The 16,973-nt window shown below is 49.8% G+C and overlaps 2 long non-coding RNA genes across 2 annotated transcripts in view; one reads left to right on the forward strand and one right to left on the reverse strand.

Moving 5' to 3' along the window:
• The window catches only part of LOC130593036 (uncharacterized), a 61,413-nt gene that overhangs the window by 11,304 nt on the left and 33,136 nt on the right, over window positions 1-16,973 (reverse strand). The window lies entirely within an intron of this gene.
• On the forward strand, window positions 1,548-6,574 carry LOC130593039 (uncharacterized). The gene is made up of 3 exons (XR_008970740.1): window positions 1,548-2,782; window positions 5,531-5,721; window positions 6,220-6,574. It is a non-coding gene; the product is annotated as an uncharacterized LOC130593039 (long non-coding RNA).

Here is a 16,973-nt window from a genome sequence, read left to right on the forward strand (position 1 = left end):
CTGCTGAAGATACACCGTGTAAAATCTCATTGCCAGCCACACTAAACTCTACCAATACTGCTAACTACTGTGATAACAATCCCTCTAGATGACAAACTCAGACCTATTGTCCCTCCCCAGTCCCCACTATAAGGAATTCAAGTACTCCACATGCAATGAGGGCATAAATCACACACCAAGGACAAGGAGTGAGTAGCATCCAAGCTGTCACTTCCAGAGAGGCCAACTCCAGATTCCCCCAGCAGTCCACTCATGCAGTCTGAAGAAACACGACAGACTCTTCATGCCATGATCCTGCTCAGATTGCTCCAACATCCTTTTTTAATGGTTTCCAATTATTTCAACCTGATCAGAACCGAAAAAGCCAACTAACAACAAAATCCAACCCCAGGGAGAGGAATGAGTGCGTCCTTCATGGGCTGCTTATCACAGCTTCAGGTCACTTTGTGTTTTTCCAGCATGAGATGCTACGACTGCCAAATGAGAAACTGCTCTTAGTAACTATTTCCAGGAAGCAGCTCTTGAAGCCCTGCATCTCTGTGCGAGGCAGACCACACAGTTCCTTATGGAGATGCTGGAGCTCACCCTCTACAGCCTGTCCTCCATGGCAGATGAGGTGTGCCTCTCACTTGACCAACAAGACACCATTCCTTCTGCATGATGGGTCTGCTTCTGGCCACAGAATCAAACATGCAGTTGCTACTCACCATAAAGCATCCCCTCCTGCTGCTGTTTGCATGCTGGCAGCCAAACAGGGAAAGACCACGCTATTTTGTTCCTCCTCTAGCCCTGGTTATTCACTGAGGTTCAATGTCCATGCACTCCTCTGGCTGCTGGGGCTCAGTGTGTCCCCTCAGTTGCCACAACCCCTTTGACAATGCTACTGCTCTTATCTGCACACCAATCTGCAGATGAGAAAGGATGCATGTCCAGATGAGCCAAAGTCACAAAGATTTACTGTCTGATGCTACCTATGCCGGGGAGAGTGCTACCTTAATGGGGAGAGTGAGTAATCACACAGCATAATAAATGGCCCCTGCCCTTCTGCTGGGGTGTTGATGGGACAACATTCCTGCGGCTGGGAATGAGGTGGAGATTGAGGGATGCAGAAGAGGACATATGGGAAGAATTTTATTCTGGTCAGTACTGGTCAGAGATGGTCCAATCCTCTCAAAGGTGGTAACAGGAGAGAGGTTGCAAGACAGACCTGGTGTTTAGTCACTGCTCCATAGAATCACCATAGAAACCTACACTGGTTTAGGCTGGAAGGGACCTTAAAGCTCATTCAGTTCCAACCCCTGCCACAGCACTGGAGCTGCTCTAAGGTCTCCCCTTCAGGAGCCTTCTTTTCTCCAGGCTGACCCAGCCCAGCTCTCTCAGCCTGGCTCCAGAGCAGAGCTGCTCCAGCCCTTGCAGCATCCCCATGGCCTCTGGCCTCGCTCCAACAGCTCCAAGTCCCTCTTGTGCTGTTGCCCCAGGGCTGCAGGGGGGTCTAATGTCCATCTCATCCTGTTCTCCTCTGTTCACTAAGCAGGGCAGAAACCCACTCTCCTCACCCAGATGGAACTGCAGGTCCTGTGTTGAGCTCCAAACCTTGCCTGGCACCGAGCATCCTTCCCAGGCTGGGAAGTGCTGAAGCTGCACCATTGGAATGGCATGGCATGTGTGGGGCGGAGGAGGAAAGAGGAGGGAGGCAAAGGGAGGAGAGGAAGCTTCTCAATTTAGATAGAAATAATGCAGCTTAATTGTGGCAGCAGCTGCAGTGTGAGGCGGAGCGAGGTGAGGCCTAAATACTACACTTGGCAGCTGTCTGCTCTGCTGAGCATGTTGATGGGAGAAGATTCCTTCCAGCACAGAGGCTGGGATAGGGAAGGGTGAGGGATGCCATCCTCACACCCACCGCCATGGTGGCTGAGATTGGAGAGGGGAGGCACATGTTGCTCAAGAGCATCAGGCAGGATTTACTCCAAAAGGAAGGCTGAGAAAGGAGACAGCTCTGTGTGCTCCTGATGGGGGAAAAAGGCATGAGAAGAAAGACATACCTAGGCATGGAGTCCAGTCCAGACCCTGTAAGAGAGATGGGGAACTGGTGGGGGGTGAGACCTGCCAGCCACATCCCAGGCTGAGGTTCCTGACCTTCCAGCAGCCCTCACCCCTGCAGCCAGCTTCTGCCCCCAGCAGTTCATGCTTCCAGCTCCAGAGTTCTCCAAGTTACCTTCTGAGGCTGCTGAGGGCCCCTGATGGGACATGACCTTGGGGACTTGTGCTTAGCAAAGATTAATGCATACAGCTTAATGCATTCTCTTCTCCTGTCTGTTTTTATCCTCTTCCAACACTTAGCAGGGGGAAGGGCAAATGCGATTGGGATGGTTTCCATTTCCATACGAAGAACTGAGCTTGATTTTCATTAGCACTAAGGTCCCTTTCACTATTTAGGCTACGGAAAAGGTCTTGAAAACAAAGCAAAAATAATATACATCTGCTTTAAAACTCCTTCACACTGTCAGAGAGATTCCACATAAGCGCAAAGAAAACCCTTCCTGCTCCCATTCCTAAGCTCAGCACCACGCAATGATGCTGAAATGGTTGATTAGCTGCCATCCGCCACTTAAACGTTACAAGCCTTTATTATTTATTCCTTGGGCAGAGAATTACCACCACGTGCTATTTTTATTTTACAGATCTGAAACTACTTAAAAAGCTTTCCATCAAAGATGTACAGTGGTGCTGACAGAACACAGCAGAGTTTGCACTGGGGAAAGCCATCATTAATTATCAGACTGTAAGTAGCACTGATAGTGCAAGCATTTGATTTTGATTTAATGTCTAAATAAGCTCGCTTACAATGGCAAAGTGCTTCTTGTTTAATTGAAAAGCACTAAGTTTTCGATCTCCCCTTCTCGTTTTTCATTCTGGCCACGATCCAGGTGCAGAAATAGAAAGAAACATGAACAGAATGCAAGAAGTCAGTGCGAAAAAGCATCAGAGCCCCCGGAGCCTGCTGAGCCTTCTGCCAACACCACCGCTGAGCTGCTTGCACCATCTTGTCTCTTCAAGGCTGCCCTTGCCCTTCAGCTTCCCTGCCATTCCAGCCTGGTGCCTGTCCTTCCTTCCATCCACCCACGCATCCATCCATCCACTAATCCATCCCCTCTTTTTCCATGTCTGCCCTTACACCGCACTTTCTGCAATCACGTCACCACACTTTCCTCCCGTGCTCCCCCCAACAGGGGGTTTTCATCTTCATGCAAAGACAACTACATTGCTCTACAACGGACACTGAGGAGGAGGAGAGACCCTGGAGACCCTCACTTTGCCTGGTGCACAGGGGTGCCCCGTGCTCCTGCAGCCTAACAGTCAGCAGTGCTGCCAGACACTCGATCCCTGCCAAGGTCACAGCGTGACGACAGTGAGGACAAGCCAGCATGGCAGCGGGTGCCATCCCCATCACTTCCCGGCAGCCGGCTTGAATCGGGTGCAGCCACTTGCCAGGGAGAGGCATGGATCAGGTAGGGACAGCCGTGGTGGATGCTGCCTCTGCTTGGCGTGCCAGGTGCGTGCAGATGCTGCTCAACCATTTGTGCTGATGAGGACTGGGATTTGTGGAGGAATAGCTGCTGCCTCCAGGTGGGATAGAGCATAAGCCCATCGGTCATTTCACTGATAGGGATTCAAACACCAGGCTCTCGCTCTGCCTCTTTAGGCAGATAAAAACCTGTCTGCAGCTTTCAAGCCAGCCCAGATGATTCTGGGTAGCTCAAAGAGTGGGAGTTTCTGGGTAGCTCAAGAGTGGGAGTTCCATCCATGTCCATGCTCAGACACTGCAAAAGGCAGGGTGCAAATGGAGGTGACAGTTTCATGGGAAGCAGTCAACTGGCATGACAGCTCTTCTCCACTGCCCAAATGGTACGCTCAGAACTGATTTTCCACTTGAGGTGCCTTCTACAGGTGTTAATGAACTAACCCTCATGATAGCTCTCTGAAGCAAGGGCGCTGTGCACGGGGACAGTCACGGAATCACAAACTCCTCTGTGTTGGAAGGGACCTCAAAGCTCATCCAGTTCCAACCCTTGCCACAGCCACGGACACCTTCCACTAGAGCAGCTTGCTGCAAGCCCCGTCTTCCTAAGAGCTCATCTCAGTTCCCCTCTGGCAGGTTAAAGCCATTCCCCTTGTCCTGTCCCTACAGGCCCTTGTCCAAAGCCCCTCTCCAGAAGATGAAGCTCAGGCTTGTCTGAGCTCCCAGGTGGAGTCTCCACCAGGCAGCAGAGCCACAAGCATCACCTTCTCCTTGTAGGCTGGTGTGTGTGTGTGCTGGTGTGTGCTTGCACATGGGTGGCTTTGCTCACATGAAAAAGCCTCCATGGCTCAAACAATTGCCAACAGTTAGTGCATTGCTACTTGAAACAGAAAAGGTGAGAAGAACACAGCTCTATTTTAAATGAAATTAGGTAAGAAAGGTAAACTGAGGCACAGACTCATCACAGTGAGATCTTAAAGCCTGAAGTGAGTGTCAGACCATGAAAGCTGAAGTGGCGCACACCAGACAGTTCCACCCAGCTGCAGACTAATGTCTTTGCTAAATGACTTTAAACCTAATGGCATGTGACATGCAAAGATCAGGCTGCTCAGCATGGCAGAAAGATAGAGGTAATGATGGCTTAACTGCACAGGGACCCAGTGCCACCCAGCACAACTATGACTTTGGATGGGAAGGAATGCAAGGGCAACCTTGTCAACAGGCACAAGTTGGTCTGCCTATTTGGGAAGAAGTACTAGTACCAGTGTATCGAGACAAGGGTTGCACTGACTGAAGAAGATTTAGACATTGAAAAGGTGACCATTTCAAGATGAAACTACAGATTTCTGTCTCAGCTCTCATTTTCTTCTTAGTGTATGATTGTGAGCATCCGACATGCAGCAAAGCTCCAAACTGGGGCAGTTTGGTTATGAAAAGTGTTAGTTTGACTTGCTGACTAACAAGCCTTGAGTTCTGACAATGACTGCCCAATTCCTTCCTCTAAAGCCATCTGGATGGTGAGGTGGAAGTGTTGAGGCCAAGAATTCAAAGTGCAGCCAGAAGCATCTGCAGCTACAGATAAAGAATGTGGAGAGTGGTGAACACTGGTGTGAACGACAGCATCCTGGCACATTCTTGCACCTAAGCCCAGGAAGGAAACGAGTGGGTCTTCTCAAACACACCTGAGATGCTGAGATGGACCTGGAGGGTGGAAGAACCTTTCTGACAGGCTACACACTCAAAGAGACTCACAGGCAAAACCCAGGCTTGAAGGGCAGAGCCCTGGGCTCCCTGCTGCTCACCGCCACGGGCTGGGTTCCCTCTGGCAATGCGCTGAGCATTGCAGCACTGTGAGCAGAGCAGCTGCTGACAGAGCTCTGAAAAGCTGCTTTGGAAGCCCCAGCTGATGCTGATGCCTGCAATCCTGTCTGTTCATCTCTCTGTCACTGGGTATTTATTGACTGGGGTGGGCAGCTGTAACCACCTGCCAGAAATCCCTTTTTCTCCTAGAAAACAGGCGCCCATCACGATGCCACCGCATCTCCTCCAAGAGCAGTGGCTGAGCTGGGCAGCACTGGTGGCTCCCGAGGTCAGAGGGACCGGATGGGGAGCAGGGCAGAGCAAGGCAAGCAGAAGCACACACAAACCTGGGGAGGAGGCCCCCAAACGCTGCTTGACCCAGGGTACCCAACACAAGATCAGTAATGAGGGGGCAAGCATGAGGCAAAAGAGGGGGGAGTGAGCAAGCAGCTGCGGGGTTCTGAGTTACCGGCTGGGCTTAAATCACAGCAGTCCTTTAGTGTGGGAGAAAGCAAAGACCTGTCAGAGTAAGTGGTTTCCAAGCTCTTTGGTAATGCTGCATGATTTCAAACAGGAAAGAAAAGATTGTGTTTAACCTTTTTTTTTTTTTTTTTCTAAAACCCTTTTCTTTAAGAAATTGGAGACAAAAAACCACAACCCTAATTGCAGACCCAAGGGAAAGTTTGATTTCCAGCTTGAGCAGCCTCAAAAGTGCTCATAAAAATAATGGTGCATTCTAAGCAAGGCTGCTTTAGACTGGGAAACGTAAAAGCTTCCTTTTAGCCCTTTCCAAGAGGCCACATCTAACTCCTCCTGAGCACAGCCAGCAAGTGCCAACTACTGGGGAGAAGAGGGAGAAGTTTGCTAAGGAGTTCAATCAGGGACTCTGTGTTTTGCAGGGGGAAGGAAGGTTTTACTCCATCAAATCATCACCAAACAACCTGTCACGTCCCTGCAGAGGCACGGCTGCTGCGATGTGCCATGGTACAGGACTCTACCTCCACCTCATGTCAAGAGATGCGCCTGATCTACTTACGGGAGATGGAGATCAAGCTTGCCTTTTCCAGCCGCATTCCCTAAGCTACCACTGAGCCCATTTCCCTGCGGGATGGGAGGAATTTTGTGCTCAGCAATAAAGAGCAGGACCGAGGCAACGAGAGGAAACCAGCAGCTTTTCTGGGGCATCGTCCTCCTCCTTAATATAATGTAAAACACAGTGTCATTATTTTCCTTTAATAAAGTGGAACAAACTTAAGATGCTTAAACACTGATTAAAGGCTTTGATCTCTGAAAGCGCGATTAGCGTCCTTCTGTCGAGGAAAGTCACTTTGAGAAACGTATGTGCTGATTTCGCATAATCCCCCCATTAATTCCGTGTCAGATACGGTGTTTACTGGAAGCACATGACAAGGCTTTTCTTCTGCCTTTTTTCCCCCCTCCTGAACTGTTTTGGACCCAGTAGTCTTGTGCCACTTGCCCCAGCCCTGCTGTTCCTCCCCATCCCCTCATCCTCTTGGTTAGAGACAGGGAGGGAAGGAGGTGGCAACCAACAGCTCTGGCTGGGAGATGCAGGGAGCTGAGCTCGATGACATCTAACAGCCCAGAGGCTGCAACAGCTCCTCTGTAGCCTCGCTAAAACTGACTCTCGTGGCTGTGCAGAGGAAAGGGAGGCCAGCATCAAACACTCAGCTTCAGGTCTGGGGTTTCATAGGATAACAGAGCCCAGCCTGGTTTGGGTTGGAAGGGACCTTAAAGCTCCTCCAGCTCCAACCCCAACACCTTCCACTGCAGCAGCTTGCTCCAAGCCCCTGTGTCCAACCTGGCCTTGAACACTGCCAGGGATGGGGCAGCCACAGCTTCTCTGGGCACCCTGTGCCAGCGCCTCAGCACCCTCCCAGGGAAGAGCTTCTGCCTAAGAGCTCATCTCAGTCTCCTCTCTGGCAGGTTAAAGCCATTCCCCTTGGCCTGTCCCTACAGGCCCTTGTCCAAAGCCCCTCTCCAGGTTTCCTGCAGCCCCTTTAGGCACTGGAGCTGCTCTAAGGCTGAACAAGCAACTGCTGGGATAGGAAGAACAAAAGCACTAAGTGGTTACACCAGGGTTTTCTTTGCTCACATCAGGACCTGCACTGTACAGACACCTCCACAAACTCTTGCTCCAAGACACAACTGCCAGTTTGCTTGGAAGCTCCAGTTCATTTTGGCATCAGCATCTCTGCTTGGAGGGCTTCAGAGCCACCCAGCTGAGCAGCCACCAGCAAAGTGCTGAGCTGCTGGTGCAGTGAGGAGCGACCTGAAATGAGCTGTGACCCGGCTGTGAGCAAACAGCACAGCCACAAACGCTGCCAAGTGGCCTCAGCAGCAGCAGCTCCCGTTGGATTCACTCTTCTTATGCATCACAACCGTCTTCATCCATGAGATGGGCAACTAGAAACCTAAAGTCACCTGGAACAGACCCCACATCACAGCACCCCGAAGGCCTGGCCCAGCTCATCCTCTGGATTCTGGCCTTTATGGCTGTTTTCATTCAGTTAAAACATTTGCATTTGGGATCAAACCAGCTTCATTTCAGTTTTCTAAGTAAAAACTGCGCCGGATAAAGCATGCACAGAAAGCTGGCCCTACCTCTGACAGAAGATAAGAACTAAATGGATTCCAAGATTTATCTCACTGCAGCAAGCTCTCTGTGGCACAGAGAACATCTGGGTTTATTGTTCCACATCACATTCTACTATTTATTTCGGATTTGAAGAGTCCTTTAGCAGGAAGCAGACCCTCCATTGCAGCCTCTGGGGAGCATGGAGGCATGGGGCTCATATTCTTTGGGTTTTGCTGATGGTTCTCTATAAAAACAGGGGAAAATTGAACCAAAAAGGGGGTTCAGAAATGCCTTTGCCCTGGGGAGAGGGGACTGGTCTCTGAGCAGAGGTGTCCTGAGCTGGTGCCCAAAGCCAGGGCCAGAAGGCAAAGGTCTATGGCGACCTCAGCAGAGCAAGTCTCTCTATAGGAACTATGCTGAATTATATGCTATTTTATATATATATAGATATATATATCTATATGTCCCTACCTTGTAACAGCCCTCACTGAGGAGTCCACCTCCCTTTGTGTCTTCTGCTGTTCTTAAGAGACTAATGAGGACATTTTCCCATGATTGCCTCACTTACATGTGCTCTCTCGCTCTCTCTCCACACTGAGTAGCTAATGGTAGGAAGATTTAATAGCGTGATATCACTTTAATGTGAACACCATAAATAAAGCTCTTATAACTCTGTAATTACGTCTGCATTGCACTTATTCACCATTCATCTGCATACAGGGCTCTGCACAGTGACAGGGTGATTTCAAAGGTTTTTCCATACTACAAACTAAAACCTGGCTTACAAAGTGGAAGAGGAAAGAAAAGGAGAGAGGCAGGAAGGGAGGTCTGAAACCCTGGCTCCGGACCTGCACATCTCTTGGGTATCGAGTGCATGATCCAGAAGCAATCCTGATGTTGTGATGCTACACTGAGAGCAGCCTGGTGTCTGGGATTTCATTGTAGGAGATAGAATCCCAGAGTGGTTTGCGTTGGAAGGGACCTCAAAGCTCATCCAGTTCCAACCCCTGCCACGGGCAGGGACCCCTTCCACTAGAGCAGCTTGCTCCAAGCCCCTGTGTCCAACCTGGCCTTGAGCAGTGCCAGGGATGGGGCAGCCACAGCTTCTCTGGGCACCCTGTGCCAGCGCCTCAGCACCCTCACAGGGAAGAGCTTCTGCCTAAGAGCTCATCTCAGTCTCCCCTCTGGCAGGTTAAAGCCATTCCCCTTGGCCTGTCCCTACAGGCCCTTGTCCAAAGCCTCTGTCCAGGTTTCCTGGAGCCCCTTCAGGCACTGGAGCTGCTCCAAGGTCTCCCCTTCAGGAGCCTTCTCTTCTCCAGGCTGACCCAGCCCAGCTCTCTCAGCCTGGCTCCAGAGCAGAGCTGCTCCAGCCCTCGCAGCATCTCCATGGCCTCCTCTGGCCTCGCTCCAACAGCTCCACGTCCCTCTTGTGCTGCTGCCCCAAGTCCTCCTCAGGATTGCTCCATCTGGTCTCTGCCCAGCCTGTGTCTGATTGTCCTGACCCACATGCAGGAACGTGTATTTAAGAAATAAGTAATCAAAGGTCCCCCCATTCCCAAGGATCCCCCATGTCTATGGCATCACAAGGCAGACAAGAGCGATCTCTCAGACACCAAAGCTTGTTTGAGATCAGCTTCAGCACTGGGGAGCACAGCCAGCTTACGGAGTAATCTGAGCTCTAAACAGCCCCTGAGTGTGCGCCAAATCAAAATCAACTCAGTCAGAGCAAACAACAGCAGCATGGATTTGATGGCTTTAACTCTGCACAGTCAAGAGTACAAGTACTCCCAGTCCCCGCTGCCCTGAGCGCATCACGTACATCAGACAGAGCGATGCTAACAGGCGAGTGTGCTAAAGCTCTTCCTAAGTTTCTCTGCTGTTAAAGCTCTGTGTCTGCCCAGAGGTCTCTATTTTCACACTGGTTTCATTCGGTGTCAGGGAGAGAACAACCCCCCAAACGCTGACACTCCGGTTGGGATGCAGAGCTCGCTTTCTGATGATGCAATGCGTTATCACTTGCCAGGCAAAAATAATCATCCTGAATGGAAAGTCATGTCGAAAAGTGAGATGCTGGGTTTAAAAATACCAGCGTTTTGACTTGGTCTGAACTTTGCTCCAGTTCTCCCCAACGACAACATTCAGGGGAAATTGGGATAAGTCTGGAAACATGTTCATGTCAACAAGTGCTAAGAGAACACGAGCTGTCAGAGCTCCCCCGAGCCAGCCCTGGAGGTCTGCTTTAGTTAAAGGTTGGGAAGGCCGCGATGCGAACCACACTCCTGGAAGCAAAAGGGGAACACAGCCTTCGGTCTTTGGGGATAATGATGCTGCACGATGCATAGCGTGATGGAAATCTCTCCTCCACGGCTCACTTCAGAAGAAGGATAAGGGTGAGCGTTCTGCCATGCTCGCATCCACCACTGCCACAGGAAACTGCTGAGTGTAGTGAAGGAGAGGCTGTCAATGAGCTACGCAGCACAAGAGGTTATAACGCAGACTGTCACTCTTGACACAGTCTTCTCAATACAATGGGATCTCTTGCACTGTAGTATCTCACTACAAGAGAGACATTGAGGTGCTGGAGTGGGGCTAAAGAAGGGCACAGGAGCTGGTGCAGGGCCTGGAGCACAAGTGTGATGGGGAACGGCTGAAGGACCTGGGGGGTTCAATCTGGAGAAGAGAAGGCTCAGGGGGGACCTGATGGCTCCCTACTATGATTCTCAAACAGCTTTTGAGCTCCTACTGGTGCACAAAGCACCCTGAGACTAAAACCCACGCTGAAGCCGCAGCAAACAGGGAATTACACCACAGTCAGCTCTCAGGACCAATGTTCCATCTTAACTAGCACCACTGAAGCTGGATGCAGCTCATTTCCAACACCAGAAAAAGGGGAGATGGGGAGAAAATGAAGGGATTGTAAGCATACAGCCAACAAAATTAAACTAAGAATTAATTTCATCCATTATAACTGATTGCTGTAAATTAAAACTAGAGGAAAATAATTGGTAGCGTGTAGCTTTTAGTGTTCCGTACAGATTAGAGGAATTAGATTTTCTTATTAGGAACACTAAACTCATCTGCCATGCTCCTGTGTCTGTAGCAATATGCATTTTTCCTGATTACAGCACAGAGCCTGTAGTCACAGTGGGGTTTGCAGCCATGAGCATTTGCTTCATTAAGACCTAAATCCACATCCACTCCTGCAGTCGAGGAAGCTAAACTGCGCTTTGCCTGAGCTCCCCAGTGAGCAGGACCACAGAGGTGTTTGCTGTTCCTGTGGCATCTGCAGAGCAGTATCAGTATTTCAGCTGTGCTCCCTCCAAGCTGGGGCAACGAGATACCCACTCCAGTGCTGGATATGTTCAGCATCCAGGAAAGCTAATACCTTTCACCTGGAAAGGAAGGAGAGCTCCTTGAACCCTATTTTCTGCAGTGGGAGCTATGGGCAAGCTAGGATAACCATGTTGGTCTGCTCTAATTGCTGCTGCTCCGTACCATGCAGCAGTCCCAGGCCTTTGCTATGGAGCTACGCCTGCTGGGAGCAGGCAGGGTTTGGGGGTTAATCCATCCTGTTGATGCAGCTTCTCTTTGGGAAAATCATAGCAGTCTTCCAGTATCTGAAGGGGAGCTATAGGGATGCTGGGGAGGGACTCTTCATTAGGGACTGTAGTGACAGGACAAGGGGTAACAGGTTAAAACTTAAACTGGGGAAGTTTAGATTGGATATAAGGAGGAAGTTCTTTACTGTGAGGGTGGTGAGGGACTGGAATGGGTTGCCCAGGGAGGTTGTGAATGCTCCATCCCTGGCAGTGTTCAAGGCCAGGTTGGACGAGGTCTTGGGTGAGATGGTTTAGTGTGAGATGTCCCTGCCCATGGCAGGGGGGTTGGAACTGGATGATCTTAAGGTCCTTTCCAACCCTAACTATTCTATGGTTCTATGAAATCCTTTGGGTCTGATTCCTCATTAATTTAACCTCACACAAGACTCGTTCCCCTCAAGCAGTGTAAGTGATGCTGGGATGGAGCATGGGGTCCCAGGACACCAGCAGTGCTGCCCTCACCTTCATGTCCTGGATCAGCAGAGCCTATGATGAGTCAGTGTTGATCCCTTGAAGCTTGTTGCTACATCATGTACAGCGTGCAGGACATCCTGTAAGGTGCAGGACTGGGCACAGCACCCTCGGGGGCTGAGGCTCCCTCTACTTCTATCCACATTCCTTAAAAATGAAGAGGATGAAGCTGTCACCCTCACAAGAAAAGAGGCCAGAGTTTGAGGGGTTAAACTCCCTGCTGCTTCTTTATCTGAAGAGATTTTCTCCCAAGCTAAAAAGCATGAGAAAGACCTGGCTTTGTGCTGTAGCAGACTTTAGAGAGTGGCAGGAAATTAAGTTATACGTGAGCTGTTCTGTTTTTCCTGAGAGGTTATTTTTATGCATTTATTTAATTAATTCCATTGGCTTATATAAGGGTAACAGAATTTTACATGTCTGCAGCGCTCCCTTGCTCAGGAAGCTCAAAAAACCATGTCACAGAAACAGAAATAGTCCCTCACAGCTGCCCCTGTGCAGAGCCAGAGCACAGTGGCAGCCACTTCCCACCAGGGAAGGGCACGTGGTACCTTCCTAAACCCATAAGAGGAGGTGACCTACACTAATTAAAGTGAGATCGATCCAGTTGGAAATGAGCCCTGGTGTTGAGTTTTACACCTTGGGATGGGCGCTCTGGGATGCTGGGTGAGGGAGTGAGTGAGTTCAAGGAGCCTGTTTCCCATCACTAGTGAGAGGTAGCACCCTCAGGAAGGCAACATCCTTCTCCTCATGCCGTGGAGCAAGAGGGAGGAGTGCCACCTACTGCATCACCCAACACTTGGCTTGCTTTGAACATCCCTGCGCCAACGAAAATAGCAACTTCTTGTTTTGTAGTTGGAAATATAAAGGAAAGGGGAAAATCGGGGGGGGGGGGGTGGAGGGAAGAAGCAACCTAAAAAAAGGAATTTGCTGAATGGCATTTTGTGCCAGCATCGGGGTTATAAATAGCCCAAGTGACACTGCTCGTTACGAGATGAATTTCTGAGTGTTTCTGAGCAGCAAAGAGTTCGAGCTGCAAATAACAATAAATGGGGGGGAGGGGGGGATGTATATAAATAAAAGGCATTAAAGCCCCTTTCTGTGGGGGATCAGCATCGCATCTTGAAGCTTACATCAAAGGGACTCAATTAGGAGGCACATTTTCTAATCACATGTTCTAATTCACAACAAATCTGGGTTTCTAATGAAGCTTTGATTATTGGTCCAGATGGTAAGAATCAGACCTGACGCTCTGCAGCACACAGAAGCACGCTCTACAGTGCCAAGGCGACCACTTGATGCTCGAGAACCAGCTTCATCCCCTGGTTTTGCCCAGCCACCTTCCTGTATTCAGTTCCTTAGGAAAGCCCCTTTGCCCACATACACCCGAGTGAGCAACTGGGGAAAGCAGATGCAAGATAACTGCTACTAGAGAATGAACCAGCAACCAACCCACCTCCCAGCCACTCAATCCTTTGGCTATTAATACTTTCCCTTCACAATCCCAACCCGCACATGCTGAGGCAGGGAATAGGACTTCTTGTCACAGAACCCACAGGTGGTCGCCCAGGCATTACTTTTAATTACAGAAAATGGTCCCTGTATACCCTACCTGGGCATAACTTGTGGTTTTCAGACTTAATCGCTCCACATGAGATGAAGGCAGGGCTGGAGGGTTATTTCCTAGCTGGCAGCTGGGGCACGGCTCAGAGGGAAGCAAAGAGCCATTCCCAGGAGAAAATGGCTGGGCATCCGGATCTCACATCCTTTTGATGCAGCCCAGGATGCGGTTGGCTTTCTGGGTCAGCCCCGTGTACTGGGCTGCATCCTCAGAGTGCGAGCAGCAGGTCGAGGAGAGGGGATTCTCCCCCTCTGCTTTGTTCTGTTGGATGTAAGGCAGAAGCTCTTCCCTGGGAGGGTGCTGAGGCGCTGGCACAGGGGGCCCAGAGAAGCTGTGGCTGCCCCATCCCTGGCAGTGTTCAAGGCCAGGTTGGACACAGGGGCTTGGAGCAAGCTGCTCCAGTGGAAGGGGTCCCTGCCCGTGGCAGGGGTTGGAGCTGGAGGAGCTTCAAGGTCCCTTCAATCCAAACCAGGCTGAGATTCCGTGAATCTCCATAGCCAGAGGCTGAGAGGAGGCAACATAAATACCTGATGGATTCAAACTGCTGTGCCATCTGCATGCCCCCAGCAAGATCAGGGTACCATTACCCTCCTCTAAATCCCTCTAAGAGACCAACTTTGCCCTGGAAGTCTTTCAGTCTGAACAGACATGACAAAATGATGGAGAAAGAGGGACTGAGGCTTGGAGAGAGCACAGACAACGCAGCTCCCTGTGACAACAGCATACCCTTCATCACGATGCAAACAAAAGACATTCTTTCTTTCTAGGGCTTTTTTTGTTTCTCCTTTCTTTTCCTTTAAGATACTATTATGGCACTAAGTGAGTGATGCTCCCTTTGCCATGGCTGGGTAGCTGTGTGCAGTCCTGGATCTAACTCCTGAATCCCATTAGCTTTCAGATGTGCTAAACCAAACATTCAGCTCGCATCTCAACCTCCCCAGCACATCACACCAGGGCCTGCAGACCCACTCCTGGTCTCCTCCACCCTTGGAGCTCAGCCCGTGCTTTGTGCACAGCCAGGGGTGAGCCCTTCCCAAAATACCAGTATTACAGCCTGTGTATTTATGTATTATTAATGCTTTATGGAGTGGGACAATGCCCCTGAGGAGCAGAGAACAGACTGCACTGACAGAAGAGCTACACTTTTCTTTATAGATGAGTCCAGGAGGTCTGGATTGAGGTAAAAGCAAAACCCCTGCAAGACCCTATTGGTTTTTCCTGCCCACTCCAAGAGCCCTTTTAGATTTCGTTATTGGCTTTTTACCAACACAGCCCTAAAAAGCACAGGAATCCAGAGTGCACCTGAACAGAATCAAACTGCAGTGAGAAATACCTGAGCAGATCGGCTGCTGTTGAATCCCCTTCTCCCGTGTTGCTGCAGCCTTGGACATAAAGAGAGAGCTTCAGAGGAACTTAGACATGTCTGATATTGCTGCTTGCCTTGGAAACAGCTCTGAGGGAAGTTTCCTTCCAGCATCAGAGCTGGTTGGACTTAACTGACACAAACAAAACCCCAGTGTCAATGTAGGATTAACTTTCAATCTGAGCACCTGACAGACAGCGGGAGTCCCATCTGCTCATCTTCCCCCTAAGACAAGATGTGTTTCTAAGGCACGTGGATAAGGCTGTGCTTGTTTCTCTCTACAGTCTATAAAGGGCTTAAAGTAGATACTTCACTTGTAGATGGCTTCAGCTAAGTAGGATGAAGTGCCTGCTGCGGAAAGCTTCACAAAATAAAGGTCAAGTAGGAAAACCTGCAAACGTGGTTGAGTGTCGTGGGTTTGAAACAAATCCCAGGACTTCCTAGGACCTTGCTTTAACTTTTGGAAGCTGAACGGCATTTATATGCCTTTGCCAGCATGGTATTTCCCTTCGTTTAACAAGTGGTCCCTTTTCTCCCATCATCTGGAATCCAAGCCCTGCACAGTGAGCTTGCACTGCTAGTGAGGCTGAGCCTCGTGCTTCCTTGGAAAAGAAGCAGTTACTGAAAGACCACCAGTGGGGAATCCTACAAGCCTTAAAGAAGATTAAAAGGGAAAGAAGAGATGGGACACTCATTCGTGTGACTGCAGGGGCTGAGGTCTCTCAGTAGCTGACTGCCCCCTCTCACAACTATAGATGCTGCAACAGCTTTTAGAGGAGATTTTGGTTTATTTATTTGTTTTACAGATAATAATTACTCGAAAAGACTCCAAAGAAAGGGACCATTAGCACAGGGTAAGAGCAGCCTGTTAGGTGCATGCCTAACACACGCCAGCCTGGCCTAGTGTGACTGAGATGGGTTCGACAGCTCTCTCCTTGCCAGGGGATTTCAGAGAGCAGAAAGCTCTGGATCAGATGTGCACCAAGGTCTGGGTTTGCTTCTTTCAGCAGCAGAGTCAAAGCAGAGGACAGACCAGTGAGAACCGGCCCTGCAGTGAGGCACAGTGGGACCACTCTTTTTCAATCCATTGGAACCACAAGGGTTTGGATCTCCTTGTGCTCTCCGCCCTGATTCAGGGCTGACCGAGCCATGGAGCTCGGATGGGATATCCAGATGGAACAGGCTGGGTGTACGGATCAGGGTGCTGCTGGCCCTTCATCCCTCCTGCGGACACTGATCCCATCACCACAGCTCCCTTCTCCTTGGCCCATTCTGGCACTGGCATCCCAGAGCAGAGGCCCAACACTAGTGCTCATCAGTGCCAGCTGTTGTGCAGCTTTTCCTCCTCCAGGAGCTGGGCTGAGAACATCAACTCATTTACCTCAGGTCTCTCTTCAGCTGCTGACAGGGCTTGGATTTAAAGCTAGGGAATTACATTTGAAAAGCTCCACATCTCACTAATAATGCTCCACAACTAATAAAGCTCCACAACTCACTAATAATCAGTCGGGCCATTAAGTGCACTCAATAGAGATTTTACCACCATTTTCTTCCCATTGCAGAAGCGAATTACGTGACCTTCTTCCCAGCCTTGTGGCTAAGGGTACAAGTGGTTTTTTCCTGCAGTTAGCTAAGGAAACAGCCACGTATCCCATGCCAAGGGCATCATTTAAGAAACAATTATGGGAGAGGAGATGAGAAAGCTTTTTTATCTTTGGCCTTGATTGCATTTCAAAACTGGTACCTCTTTCCTCCCATCGTTTCATTTACATATCAAAATAATTGCCTTCTGAATTCAACAGATTGCTGGAGTTCTGCAGGAAATCTGCCTTGCAAAGCTGGTCACACTCATTGGATGAGGCCCGGGCACAGTGAACTCCATGGTAAATACTTGAGCAAAGCCTGTGCTGAAGCAGCATCTCTGTAGAGAAGCTGGTGGTGCAACGTGGATGTCGCTGCTATAGCGACACGAACCCCTAAAATATCCTTTGCTTTTTATTACCCCA

This window comes from Pezoporus wallicus, unplaced genomic scaffold (assembly GCF_028554395.1).
Source record: "Pezoporus wallicus isolate ANWC-B61680 ecotype Strahan unplaced genomic scaffold, APGP_CSIRO_Pwel_v1 contig_10769, whole genome shotgun sequence".
Classification (NCBI taxonomy): domain Eukaryota; kingdom Metazoa; phylum Chordata; class Aves; order Psittaciformes; family Psittacidae; genus Pezoporus; species Pezoporus wallicus.